The sequence below is a fragment of the Mus caroli genome, unplaced genomic scaffold, assembly GCF_978045245.1.
Source record: "Mus caroli unplaced genomic scaffold, Mus_caroli_1 scaffold_5, whole genome shotgun sequence".
Lineage (NCBI taxonomy): Eukaryota > Metazoa > Chordata > Mammalia > Rodentia > Muridae > Mus > Mus caroli.
Window position 1 is genome coordinate 18,742,537 of NW_028227260.1, and position 15,385 is coordinate 18,757,921.

The 15,385-nt window shown below is 37.7% G+C and overlaps 2 pseudogenes; one reads left to right on the top strand and one right to left on the bottom strand.

Annotated features, from left to right (window-relative positions):
• The first annotated feature begins 363 nt into the window (after window positions 1-363).
• Window positions 364-5,735, top strand: LOC147004492 (cytochrome c oxidase assembly factor 3 homolog, mitochondrial pseudogene; annotated as a pseudogene).
• Window positions 5,736-13,533: 7,798 nt separating this feature from the next.
• On the bottom strand, window positions 13,534-14,373 carry LOC110287470 (large ribosomal subunit protein uL30 pseudogene; annotated as a pseudogene).
• Window positions 14,374-15,385: the final 1,012 nt, after the last annotated feature.

Here is a 15,385-nt window from a genome sequence, read left to right on the forward strand (position 1 = left end):
CAGTGTTCTTCCTATTGGTTCTGTAATTTAATTTTAGATGCAACTACCATCTTGCATTAAAGACCTCATCCTAGTATCTCATCTGGAAATTTTCTAACAGTCACTTTAAACTGTCCCGTCTTAACAATCTGAGGTTAGAAATTCTTTTCCTTAACTGCAAAGTCACATTTCTATCATTTCTTCTTGCTATTTGATCCAACCCTTTCATTACTAAATGGCAAATAAACAGGTTTTAAACCTGGATCTACCTGAACTTGTGCATGATAACCTCTCCACTTTATTTTAGTGCCTGTTACTTGGTTTCTTTGTTTCTAATCATTCCTGATGAAACTGTGAAGCCAAATTAAGTACTATTTTTTCACAATGACTCTTGGAACTGTTTTCCAGCCTGACATGTAAGTAGTTTCTGAGTGTCATTTCCATTCTCTTTCCCTCTCTCTCCTTCTCCTTCCCTCTCCTTCCCCCACCCACATTTTTTTTTCTTCTGAGACTGGTTTTTCTGTGTAGCCCTAGCTGTCCTGAAACTCACTCTGTAGACCAGGCTGGCCTCGAACTCACAGAGATCTGCCTGCCTCCATCTTCTGAGTGCTGGGATTAAAGGTGTGTACCACCACCACCTGGCATACATTCTCATAACATTTTTTAACAGCTGAACAGACAGAAAATAAAAATTTAAAAATCCATCAGACAATTAAATCACAGTGTTCTTCCTAAATTTGGAGAATAGGCAAATTTAAATAACAACTACTATAATGAAAACCTCTGCAAGAAAACAAATCGCTGGGTGGGAAAACCTGAATTGTGAGCAAGTTGGAGAAAGACTATAGGGAGTACTATATTCATGTGAGATCCATGATTAGTTTTAACTTCAAGTGGCTGACCAGGAAGTTCTCCAGGAAAGAACAGATTTGATTTCTACTAGAGGAAGGGAACAATAGTCATTTGATACAGGTCAAAAGCATTATTTTCACCCGGACAAGGCCCCAAGAATAGCTCATCCAAATCCTAGCAAACTTGGAAGAAGAAAAATACAATTTCCTGTCTTATGCAACTTGGGGGGTGGGAGTAGGAGGAGTCGGGAATGTGACAGCCTGAACCAGATCACTAAAAGATTGAGAAAGGAAATGAAGAATCCACATGTGTGTTAAAGGTTCTGAAAGCTGAGTGACTGAGTTAAACTTGGGGATTGTGAAATGGTATGGATATAGCGCCAGAACTATTTGGGGGTACATTTATTACTACTTTTAATAAACATTTACTACCAGTATTGATATTTGTTCTATCATCTCTGTATCCTATTAGGTAAAAAATTTTGGCATATGTTGTTCTCTTTAGCAGGCCACTAGCTTCTACTAACTGTAAAGCCAAGGGTGTTTTAAAATAAAAAACTAAACCTATAGAAGAGGTATCTTCACTCTACTATAATAAATTCAATTTAATTTATTCTGTGACTATCAAAGTTCATTGCCACAGACCCTTTTGGTCCCTGTCTGCGTAGAACATATCTCTGGTTGCAGGTGGACAAGGAGTCGGGGAATAAATGACAAACAGACACAACACAGGAGATTGTGTAGAATCTGAATGTAATTGTCAAGTCAAGCATCAAAACTTTTTTTTTATTACATATTTTCCTCAATTACATTTCCAATGCTATCCCAAAAGTCCCCCATACCGCCCCCCACTTCCCTACCCTCCCATTCCCATTCTTTTGGCCCTGGCATTCCCCTATATTGGGGCATATAAAGTTTGCAAGTCCAATGGGCCTCTCTTTCCAGTGATGGCCGACTAGGCCATCTTTCGATACATATGCAGCTAGAGACAAGAGCTCCGGGGTACTGGTTAGTTCATCATGTTGTTCCACCTATAGGGTTGCAGATCCCTTTAGCTCCTTGGGTACTTTCTCTAGCTTCTCCATTGGGAGCCCTGTGATACATCCAATAGCTGACTGTGAGCATCCACTCCTGTGTTTGCTAGGCCCCTGCATAGTTTCACAAGAGACAGCTATCTTTGGGTCCTTTCAGCAAAATCTTGCTAGTGTATGCAATGGTGTCAGCGTTTAGAAGCTGCTTATGGGATGGATCCCTGGATACGGCAGTCTCTAGATGGTCCATCCTTTCATCACAGCTCCAAACTTTGTCTCTGTAACTCCTTCCATGGTTGTTTTGTTCCCAATTCTAAGAAGGGGCACAGTGTCCACATTTTGGTCTTCATTCTTCTTGAGTTTCATGCGTTTAGCAAATTGTATCTTATATCTTGGGTATCCTAAGTTTTGGGCTAATATCCACTTATCAGTGAATACATATTGTGTGAGTTCCTTTGTGATTGGCATCAAAACTTTTTATACAGAAGAATAACAAGAAACCAGGCGAGATACATCTGCCGAGTTACAGTGACACAAAACATAGGAATGTATACATCCAAAGAAGGTGGGGACCAGGCTGCTGCCACTAAGAAGGGAGCCAGGTTTAATGCTAGTCTATTGTTAAGCCTACCACCAGGAGTTCTTAGTAAATGCCTGATTTAGGCTGTTTCTTTGGGCCTAGTGAAGAAACCTGTCACAGGGGGATTCCCTAACTCTTTCATGGTAAACCCATCTATTCTCTAGGCCATTGCCTGGGTAAGACTGGCTATTGTGTCAAGTAAACACTATGCAGACCAGCCCTGAGCTATTCTGCCTCCTTTCTTTGTAATGCCTAATTAGTTTCACCATCTCTACTAGAAATAAATTTGAATGTTACTGAATAGACAACCTTCTCACTGAATTCCTACTGAATTCCAAGTTTGTCAGCTTCAAGGATTTTCTAGGATGTTGGAACACTGGTAAAGCCTTAGCTATGTCATAATTCAATCTTCAAAGGCACTTATAATAAAATAATACTAAAAAAGAGCACATGAATCCATCCACCAGACTAACTCGGGGATAGGGTATGAGTATACGGGTTATGAGAACGCCAAGGTTCCAGGAGGTGAGTTTCTCTGGAACTCTTTGCCTTGTGAGTGCTTCCAGGTTTCTCAGCCTGTCAAGCAGACTACACTGGAGTGTGCGTAGCATTCCATGTAATCTCTTCCACAGTAGAAGATGCCATTTCAGGGTAACATAAATATATATTCCACAGCGATGGTTGTTTATATATATGGCTGCAAATAAACTATCTCATATTTGCTTTGAAGTAACAGCTGTGGTTTACATTTACAAACCTAATAGTAGGACTACAGAATGTTTCTCCTGTATATGTCTATATAGCCAATATATCAACAATACTCCAGTATTACAAGAGCAAAATACAACTAGAACAACTGGATAACTTGACCTTATTTAAAAAGCATGCCACAGTCTTATGTCAGATAAAAATAGAATTATTCCAAGAGACTCTGCCACAATAGCCCAATAGAACTGTAAAATCTTTTTTAAACTATATATAGGGGCAACAGCTCATAAGGAGAGCATTATTTTTGCTTCCTTTTACATTAGTTTATGTGTCACATGAATCATGTTATGTATGTTATGATTTTAATATCAGAAAAAAATAATGAAAATATTTTAAGTCTGTTAAAATAGAATTTACGTGTAACAATCATCACAGAACATGTTCCATGTTTCAAGAATTGTGTTTTACACATATTACCAGTTGATTGAATTTAAAAACTCTATTAAGTAATCCTAATACTATTTCTTCATAAAATAATTGAAGAAATTAAAATACAAAGAGATTAGCCAGTCTTCTCAAGTATGCATAGCTATTAAATACTTTCTAAGTATTTATAGTTTGCTATATTGTCAAGAGGAAGTATTTATATAAATATAAACATATAGATATTAGCAAATAAAGATATATATTAGAGGAAGAGGACATGGATAGAAAGTATTAGATTTACACATTGTATTTTATGAGGGGTACTTGTGGTAGAAAACAAGGCACACTAGTTAGGGTTCTCTAAAGGAACAGAATTGAAAAAAAAAATAAAAATGAAGGAATTCTAGCCAGCCCTGACATAGTCAGCATGGCTCTGTCAGGCCTTGCCCTTCTCCCCCATTCCCTCTGCCTTGCTAAAAACCATTAGATTACATTGCTGACGCTAGCCACCAAGGTCTGTTCCCTTATTTGGCCACTTCCTCCTATTGAGGCTGACTACCAGGGTCCAGCTACCAAAGTATTGAAATCCAGCAATCAAAGGCTCACCTAATTAACATGACCAATTAAAATGAAACACTTCATTGGAACATGGGGTTTCCCATTTTACCTTTATAAACTGCCATTTGCCTATGAGCCTGTTGGTTTCTTCTCTATTTAGAGACAGTCTTTTGTCCTCTGGAACAAATACCCTTCCTCCCTCTCTCCCTTGTTCCCTTCCCCTTCTCCCCTGTCCTCTACCTCCTGTCCTTGTCTTTTATTCCTTGTCCTTTGTCTCTCTAGGCAAATAAATCTCCTTTGTGCTAAGAACTTGGTCTTGGGGTGTTTTGTGCCTATAGCAACCCCTTTAAGATTTACTTATTTATTTTATATATGAGTGCTCTATCTGCATGTATGTTTGCATGACAGAAGAGGGCATCAGAGCCCATTACAGATGGTTGTGAGCCATCATGTTGTTTCTGAGAGTTGAACTCAGGACCTCGGGAAAAGAGCAGCCAGTGTTCTTAACTGCTGAGCCAGATCTCCAGCCACCACCAGTCCCTTTAAAATAACACCACACATGCATGTGTGCTGTTGTGTGTGTGTGTGTGTGTGAGAGAGAGAGAGAGAGAGAGAGAGAGAGAGAGAGAGAGAGAGAAAGAAAGAAAGAAAGAAAGAAAGAAAGAAAGAAAGAAAGAAAGAAAGAAAGAAAGGAAGAAAGAAAGAATTAAGAGGAGATTTATTGCTGTGGTCTTGGTAGTCCAACCCAACAATGGCTGTTACAGAAATAACACTAATCGTTATCCGCTAATTATTTTCCATTTGTTGCCAATTTCTGCAAAGAGATCCTATTTCATTCATTCTTTTTTTTTTCATTTTCCCTTCTATTTAAAATAGTTTTTCTCACACAACATATCCTGATTACCATTTCCCCTCCTCCTACTCCTCCCAGTAGGTCCTCACCACTTCTCCCTTATGGATCCACTCACTTTCTCTCTTTCATTAGGAAACAAGCAAGCATCTTAAGGATAATAATAATAAAAGGAAATAAAACAGAATAAGATAAAATATAACTAACACATTGGAATAGGACAAAACAAACAATCAGAAGGAAAAGAGCCCAGGAAAGGACACAAGAAGCAGATGTAGACTCAATCACCCACTTGTTCATATACTCAAAGAATTCCATAAAAACATTAAACTGGAAGCCATAATATATACATAAAGAATCTGTAAGGTGAAATGAAAGGTGTGTGTGTGTGTGTGTGTGTGTGTGTGTGTGTGTGTGTGTGTGTGTGTAAAATAAAATACAGGGGAGCAGCAACATGGCAGACTTTTAGAGCCGGTGTCCCTCTGGAGGCTAAAAATGGGAATATGCCCTGTTGGCTTAGTGCATCAACCCGTCATGGGAGGAATTGATCCCTGCTAAACTGCAGTTTATGTTGCAGGTGCAACTTTTCCAATGGCAGAAAACACTGCCACAGTGATGAACCCAGAACATCCGTATTGGTGCCCTGGTATTAGCTAATAATCATTGGCCCTGTAACATTTCCTTGATGAACTAGCAGATGAGGCCAAAGTTGCTAGAGCTCTCTTGAGAGGGAGAAAGTTTCAGGACCCTAAGTATATGGACCATCTTCAAACTGCTCGAGCCCCAATACATGTTGAATGATGCCTGGTGATTCCACAGCATTACTGCCTTACTAACTTTGGACTATAATTGAACCCAAGAAGCCGGAGACTGTGTATTTGGGCACTGCCAAAGGGGATTGCTCATTTCTTCAGCAGTTTGTACAGTTACTTAGCCCTTCTTAGTTCCTTGTTTGAGAGGTATGCAATCTTGCCTTTCTGCAAACTTTGTGGTTTACCCCTTCACCTCCCAGAGGTCCAACTGTAAAGAGGAAGTTATGGCATATTTGCAGAGTTGGAACCTAAAGTAGATGGAGTTCTTAGGGTCACTTATGTATATTATCATATCATCTGCAAATAAAGATAAGTGGTTTCTATCTTGATCTTACTCAGTCGTCTTATTCTAGCTAGGAAGCTAAAACTTAGAGTACTATATTGAATAAGTATGGAAAGAGATGTCTCATTTCTGATTTTAGTGGAATTGCTTTGAGTGACTCTCCATTTAATTTGATGTTGGCTGTGGGCTTGTTTTAAATCACCTTTAGTATGGTAAGGTATGCCCTTTGTATCTCTAATATTTCCAGAACTTTAAACATAAAGAGGTGTTGCATTTTGACAAAGGCATTTTCTGTATTGAATGAGATGATCATGTGGTTTGTTTCTTTTAGTTTGTTTATGTGGTGGATTACATTTACTTATTTTCATATATTGAACATCCATGCATCTCTAAGATGAAACTTACTTGATCATGGTGGATAAACTTTTAGATGTGTTCTTAGATTTGGTTTACAAGTATTTTAATGAGTATTTTTACACATGTTCATAAGGGAACTTAGTCTGCAATTTTCTTTCTTTGTTAGGCCTTTATGTGATTTGAGTATCAGGGTAACTTTGGCCTTGTGAAATGAATTTGGCAGTGTTCCTTCTGTTTGCATTTTGTGAAACAATATGAAGAGTATTGGAATTAGTTCTTTGAACGTCTGGTAGAATTCTAAGCTAAAACCATCTGGCTCTGGGCTTCTTTTGGTTAGGAGAGTTTTAATGACTGCTTTCACCAGGGGTTATAGATCTGTGTAAATGGCTTATCCAATTATGGTTTAACTTTGATAAGTGGTAACTAACGAAAAATTGTCCCTTTCTTTTAGATTTTTCAATTTGATGGAGTGCAGGTTTTTAAAGAATGTCCTTATAGTTCTCAAGATTCCCTCAGTTTCCGTTGTTGTGTACTCCTTTTCATTTCTTATTTTGTTAATTTGGATATTCCCTCTCACCCTTTTAGTTAATTTAGATATTGGTTTATCAATTTTATTGATTTTCTCAAAGAAACAACTCTCTGCATCATTGTTTTTATTTTTTTTTTTATTTATTTACTATTCTATTAATTTCAGCCCAGGGTGTGATGATTACTTGTCATCTATTCCTTTCAGGTGTGATTTATTCCTTTGGTTCTTGAGCCTTCAGTTGTACTGTTATGTTGCTAGCATGACGTCTCTCCACTCTTTCTTTTCTTTTATGTAGGCACTAAGTGCTTTGAACTTGCCTCTTAAAACAACCCTCATATTGTGTTCCATAAGTTTTACATTTGTGTTGATTCACTTCTACAAAGCTTTAAATTTATTTTTCATTTATCTCATGCCACCATTTTTTCCATTCAGTTGTGAGATGCTCAGCTTCTGTATGGTTTTAAGGTTTCAATTACTACTGTAATTTTTGATACCCAGCTTTAATCTGTTGATACCTGTTCTATCTGCATGTCAAATAGTATGCATGATGTTATTTTGATTTTCTTGTGTCTGCTGAGATTTGTTCTGTTTCCATGCATGTGGTCAGTTTTAGCTAAAGTTCCAGGAGTTGCAGAGAATGTATATTATTTTGTGTTTGGGTGAAATGTTCTGTAAATATCTCTTAAGATCATTTGGTTTATAAGGTCTGTTAGCTCCTACATTTCTGTATAGTTAGTTAGTTAGTTAGTTAGCTAGTTAGTTAGTTTTCTGGATGACCTGTCTAATGGCAAGAGTGGAGTTTTGAAGTCTCCCACTATCAATGCATAAAGGTCAAAATATGATTTAAAGTGTAGTAGTTTTTTTCTTTATAAACTTGGGTGCCCCTGTGTTTGATGTATAGATGTGATAATTGCAATATTCTCTTACTGGATTTTTTCCTTTGATGAATATGTAGTGTCCTTCCCATCATTCTCCTATCTGTGATTTGAAGTCTATTTAATTAGATATTAAATGGATCCACAAGCTGGCTTTTTAGGTCCATTTACTCAGAATATATTTCTTGATCCTTTTACCTTGAGGTGATATCTATCCTTGATATTGAAGTGTGTTTCATGGTACAATCAGAAAATGGATCTTATTTTCACATGCATTTTGTCAATCTGCTTCTTTTTATTGGGGAATTGAGACCATTGATGTTGAGAGATATTAAATAGTAGCTTTTGTTGATTCCTCTCTCTCTCTCTCTCTCTCTCTCTCTCTCTCTGCCCTCCCCCCTCTCTCTTTGTGTGTGTGTGTGTTTGTGTATTTTTAATAGTATCCCAGATTTCCTAGATGTATTGTGCCAGGAGGTATATACATATACATATATATATATGTATGTATATATATATATAATTTTCTTAAACCAAGTTATCCATTTTTTCTATTGTATTTTCAGTGCCTGAGACTCTCTCTACCATCCTTTCTATTCTATTTCTATTCTATTCTTGTCTCTGAGGTTACTGTTCAAATTCCTAAATTTTTCATTTCCAGATTCTTCTCAGTTTCGATTTTCTTTATTAACTCTAGTTCTGCTTTCAGGTCTTAAATGGTTTTCTTCATTTCTTTCCACTGTTTGTGTATTCATACATTTCTTTAAAGGATTTACTTGTTTCCTCCTTAAAGAGCTCTATCATATTCATAAAGGTTATTTTAAGACCTTTTCGTTGTTTTCCAACTATATATGGATCACTCAGGGCTTGCTGTGTTTTGTTCTCTGGTTTATGTTGCACTTGAGAGGCAGAGGCAGGTGAATTGCTGAGTTTGAGGCCAGTCTGGTCTACAGAGTAAGTTATAGGACAGCCAAGGCTACACAGAGAAACCCTGTCTCAAAAAACAAAAATTAAAAAAAAAAAAACCATTTAACGGATTTTAAATGTTTCATTTGTTTTAAAATAAGTATTGTCTTTGTTTGGAGAGAGAGACAGAACATAAAATTGGGTGGATAGAGATGTGAGAAGAATAAGGGAAGATTTGGGCTTTTAAGCAGGGCAAAAACATGATCCCCCCTGTTATATGAAAAAAAGTTTTAAAAAATAACACAAACTAGTGATCCAAGAAAGCTCTGACATTTTAACAATGGTCAAATTCTAGACTTGTATATGTATCATTGATGTTAAGACTTTTTGTTTGTTTGGGGTTTTTTGTTTTGTTTTGAGTAACTATTTTTTTATTTATTTTTATTAGGTATTTTCCCCATTTACATTTCCAATACTATCCCAAAAGTCCCCCATACCCTCCCCCCCACTCCCCTACCCCCACACTCCCACTTTTTGGCCCTGGCATTCCCCTGTACTGGGGCATATAAAGTTTACAAGTCTAATGGGCCTCTCTTTCCAGTGATGGCCGACTAGGCCATCTTTTGATACATATGCAGCTAGAGTCAAGAGCTCAGGGGTACTGGTTAGTTCATAATGTTGTTCCACCTATAGGGGTGCAGATCCCTTTAGCTCCTTGGGTACTTTCTCTAGCTCCTCCATTGGGGGCCCTGTGATCCATCCAATAGCTGACTGTGAGAATCCACTTCTGTGTTTGCTAGGCCCCAGCATAGTCTCACAAGAGACAGCTATATCTGGGTCCTTTCAGCAAAATCTTGCTAGTGTGTGCAATGGTGTCAGCGTTTGGAAGCTGATTATGGGGTGGATCCCCAGATATGGCAGTCTAGATCGTCCATCCTTTTGTCACAGCTCCAAACATTGTCTCTGTAAGTCCTTCCATGGGTGTTTTGTTCCCAATTCTAAGAAGGGGCAAAGTGTCCACACTTTGGTCTTCGTTCTTCTTGAGTTTCATGCATTTAGCAAATTGTATCTTATATCTTGGGTATTCTAAGTTTCTGGGCTAATATCCACTTATCAGTGAGTACATATTATGTGAGTTCTTTTGTGATTGGGTTACCTCACTCAGGATGATGTCCTCCAGGTCCATCCATGTTTGTTTTTATTAGAGAGTCTTTTATGCAGCCCAGGCTGAGCCTGAATTCACAACCCTCCTATGACAACCTCTAAGGGGCTAAGATTATCTGTGTGTGTGCAACCTTGCAACTAAGGCTAACTTTGCAAAAATCTTATAAATGAATTCATTTTATCTTAGGTAACTTTAACTGTGAAAGAAAAATTTCCAATTTCCTTCCCTCGAAAACCTTTGTACAACCTTCATTTTTATTCATATTCTGTATGTTTGATTTTTGTTCCCAAGTAACCCATAATTCTTTTTTGAAAACTATTCAGTTTTTTGCTGAACAAAACATAAACCTGGAAAATTACCTTGTTAACATACATCTTATCATTCTCTATATACTTTGCATACAGGGTTATTTTATTTGGTGATTTTCTTCAACAGTTTTTCTCTAATTAGAATTGTAACTAGATAACTTAGTTCGTACTGAAGAGTAGCTACTAAGCAATTGTGAACTGTGCATTATATTCTGATAGGTTGACAGAATAGACAGAATGAATAGTTATCACAAGTATAAAAATAGAGACACTGTTTTAATAAAGAGAATTAGGAAGTAATAGAGAAGAGAGACATCACAGCCAGCAAGGAAAAAAAAATACTTCAAGCCAGGGAACTTAGAGAATAATCTGTACTCAGAGTACAAGAAGTCAGGAAAAACTTCCAGCCTATGAAGAAACTTCAGAAAGAAACCTGAGACTCTAGTCATTATCACAACTTTAAAAGTCAAATTGATCCTTATAAGCCTTAGTGGATAGTTATCTGGAGTAATAGCTCAGGCATGGAATCACCAGGAAGTGAAGACAAATGCTGCAAAGGTACATGTTTAGCATTCTCTGTGGGGTGGATGATTCTTCTGAAAGTCAACTAGGAAATATATAGTAAAGCATATAAAGAGTTTTAGTATCTTGACTAAGGTTGATTGCACAAAGAATTTTTGTCAGTATTCGAACAGACAAGAGTTTAAATGCTAGTTCTGCAACAGACTAGCTGTGCAGCCTTTGTTAGGCCATTGAACCTATTTTTTTCTCATTTATAAAATAAAGATATGAGTCCTGCTCTACATGGTTCTGATGAAAATAACCTGAGAAGTCTGATACTCATTGCTATATGTCCTAGTCTGTTTTCTGTTGCTGCCTTAAAACACTGACTAAAAACAATACCGGAAGGAAAAGATTGTAGTCCGTCATGGAGGAAAACCAAAGCAGGAATTCAGGCAGAAACCAGAAGGTGGGGACTAAAGCAGAATTAATTCATGGGGGAAAATCCTGTTTATTGGCCTGTTCCATCTGGCATGCTCAGCTACCTGTCTTACAAAGCCCAGGTCCACCTTCTTAGGGATGGTACCATCTACAGAAGACTAGACTTTCCTACATCAGTTAACAATAAAAGAAATGAATGTGCCACAGCCCATAGCCACAGGCTAATGAGGAAAAGGCAAGTCCTTAAGTAATGTTCTCTTCCCAAGTGACTCTAGGTTTGTGTCACTCTGAAGTCTGAAGCTAATTCTGACATTCTGTATCTTATCAGTGTTGACACACAAACATGTCATTCGAGATCATAACATTTCCATCCTTGTTTGTTTCCAAGAACAACCGTTCCAAACAAATACTATATACATTCTTCTCCAGGTCTAACCTAGTGAGTCTGCCTGACCTTCCTTTCCATACACTCTCCCCAACACCCCAGATCTAGCCCAGGTTGTACATCCAGTTTCCCAGCCTAATCTGGCCACACCTGCATGTACCATAACCAACTTCTAATAATCTGCCAGTACCTGCTCTATCTACTCACCAACTCACAGGATCCTCCCATGCTACATTCACCCTCTCCACCCAGCCAGATCTACCCCCACACTCCAGGCTTTGACAAGGACACACATTTTGTAAACCAACTCATTCTCCCCTGCTTCTGTCCAATGCCAATAGCCAGCTTTGTGATCCATGAGGTGAGTAAACTGAGACTAGCAGTCAACAGGGGAGCCACTGACAGGGCTCCGCCGATACTGACAGGAGCTGCTGCCTGTGGCAGCCAGTAATTAGAGAAATTATTAAGCAAACTTTTCTCTGATGAAACAAAGCCTAATTTACCGGGCCTGGCATTCTCTGTGGCCAGCAAAAACTCTGAACTCTTTTAAAATAAAAGGAAAGAAAAAAATTCATCCAGACAATACACATACATACACACTGAGTAAATGAAGCAAAAGGCAGACTCCAATAACTTCATACATTCATACATATATGCATAGACAGACAGACAAATAGACAGATATATACACATTCACACGTAGAATGGATGTAGCAAAATTCCAGCAAGCAGGCTCCAAGCATTTCACATATACATATACATTGTACATTGTACATTATACATATTATACACAATTGGTGGATGGGACAAACTACAACACACACTCAGACAAGCTTTACATACATACAGATTTTATGGATGGAACAAATTCCCAACATACTCTCATACAAACTTTATACATACACATACATATATACATACAAAAATGCATATATGCATATATATGTATATACATGCATATATACATATAAACACATTCATATATACATATATGCATATATACATACACATATACACACATACAAACATATATATACACACATATATATGTATGTGTGTATATATATATAAACAGTCTCACTTGGAGGGTGGAAGGAACGAAGTTCCAAAATAATCTCACATAAACTTTACATATATACATACATACACATAGTTAATGGTTAGAAAGAACAATGTTCCATCATACTCTCACATAAACTTTGTGTGTGTGTGTGTGTGTGTGTGTGTGTGTGTGTGTGTGTGTGTGTAGTTGATGGATGGAAGGAACAATGTTCAAACAACTTTATTCTTTCTCCTATGGTTTATATATCCTAGGAAAATCTTTCAAGTAGCATAAAATTGTAACATGATTACGTTCTAGTTTTCTTCTAGTGAATAACTATGAAAAACAGTATGTGGCCCAATACTTTTACAAGAAATAATATTATATAGTACAAGTAAAGAAAACAAATTATTCCCAAGAACCCACATCCATTTGTAACTAAGCAACTTGTTATAGATTAACAAAGTGTGAGCAATCGAAGTCGTTTTCTCAGCCAGTTTCTTTTACTGGCAGGTGGCAATTTGGAGAAAGGATTAATTATTGCAGAAAGGATTAATTATTATCTATATTTTAAACTAATCTTATAAGAATCTTAAAAGAATCACAAATCTTAAAAATATATAAAATATAAAAATCAGTCATATATTTTTTAAATCCTCAGAATGCATATCTATTTATCAGCAATTCTTATTAAATCATATCAGGAAGCTGGGGGCAAAAATGGATATAAGAAATCAATCATCACCAGTCCAGCCCCGGTGAAAGTCACATCAGTCAATCCTACCATTGTTTTTGTTCCCTGACCATAAAATGTCCATAGCTTAATTAAGACTGTGCCTTTCTGAACTTCAAATTGTTCCCTATAGTTTTCTACATTAGAGCCAGTAGCAAAAACATCTTAACCTAGCTTCACTAACAATTTATTTTTCCAAATGCTTTCTTTTTATTTTTTAATTTGCCAAGCTGTGACTGTTTATTAACTGACCAGATTACAAAAATACCATGGGTGACACCTTAGTTCATCTGTCTAATAAACCTGTTTATCTGGTCTTCCATGTGGCCAGCATCTCAACCTTCCACAAAGTGAGTTGTCTTTTTCTTCATTCCACCTCATAGGGAATATAATTTGAAGGACCACAGGAAGTTATTCACTTCCTTGAAGCATTTCCCAACTGTATAGATCTCATGACCTAGATCCTCCATGCAGATAATGCCAAATTTACCAAGAGGTTGAGCAATCAAGGAATTATCTGTCAAGGCAACCCACTTCTTACTGATTTTGCCTTAGCCTCACTTGTAGATGAGCTCATTTACTGACTTCAGGTTGGGGTACCCCCATGCAGTGTATGATTTCACAATCCGCAGCATGTTAATTGAAGCCTTTTTGAGCTTAACAAATGTGACATTGAAGATCTGTCAAGGACAAAGAAGCTGCAATACTTTGTGGACCTTTGGGTCCATTGATACCTCGGATTCTGATGACAAAGGCCAGTTTTGGTTCTTCGGGCACATAGAAGTTCCCAGCTTCCCTTGCCATCCTGGCCATCCGAATCTCAGTGCGGTACATCTGCCTGCACTCCTTGTGATAGCGCTTTGCCTTCTCATAGATGAGCTTCCTCCTTGCCTGTCACAGTGTCTTCAGGGCAAACTTCTTCCTCAGGTGCTTCACCTTCAACTCTGTGAAATTCCTTCGTTTTTTCTTATGGGTTTCTGACACAGCAGGAACCTTTTTCTTAAGGGTTTCTGGCACATTGGCAACATTCTTTTTCTTCTCTGGAACAGCTTCCATGGTTCTAGTCGGAAAAGAAGAAAGCTTCCAAATGCTTTCTAAGGGTAGTGGTCATAGCTGAACATAGAAATAACATTTCTAAGTTCTTTCCTAGGGTGATGATTGAAGCATTAATCTGTTCCAGCAGCAGTACCTGAAAGAGATCAAGCATTATTACTGTGAGTGCCAGAGATACTGCCCAGTGTGGGGCTGGAAGCCCCCTTAGAGTGTTCATACAATTCTTAGAGGGACGTGAGGGTAACAAGTAGAGCAGAAGTCCATAACAGCATGAAGTCCTCAGGGCACATCGCTCTCGGGGCCATGTCTCAACCAAGCAGCACCCATCATGGCTATGTCAAGCAGTGGGCTGTATCCCATAAGTTCTAAAGCCATTTGTCATTCCTTCTGCATAAGCCCAGCCCACCCACACATCCTTTTTAATTCTCCAACCTGTTCTATCCACACCAAACATAGAACTAACAAACGAAGTCTACACACCCAGATCTCATTGCAAAAATACAAATAATATGAAAGATCAACCCAGTATCTCCGCTCCAAAACCTGCCTGTCCTGTAGAAATGCTTGCCAATGAGAATTACCGAGATGAATATCAGTACACAGAATTTAAAGGAGCAATCATAAATTTCATTTAAAAATTCATGAAGTTTAAAGAAGACACAAAGAAGCACCTCAGTGAAATTAAGGAGAAGGAACTAAAGGAGAAAAAAAAAAAAGACCTGAGTGGTGCCCAAGGAAATATAAGACTAATGGAAAGGACTACAACAATCCAGGACTTGAGAATGGAATTCAATAAAGAGATAGAAACATCAAAGAAGACTATACATAAATAAAGATCAAACTGAAAAACAAATTACTATCACAATAAAAAGTACAGTATAACTTTCAAAGTTCAAATCTTTAAGAATGACAACACTTTAAGATCCATTGGGCTTGGTGGCACATACCTTTAACCACAGCACAGTGTTCAGGAGGCAGAGGCAGACAGAGCTCTGTGAGTTCAAAGCTAACCTGG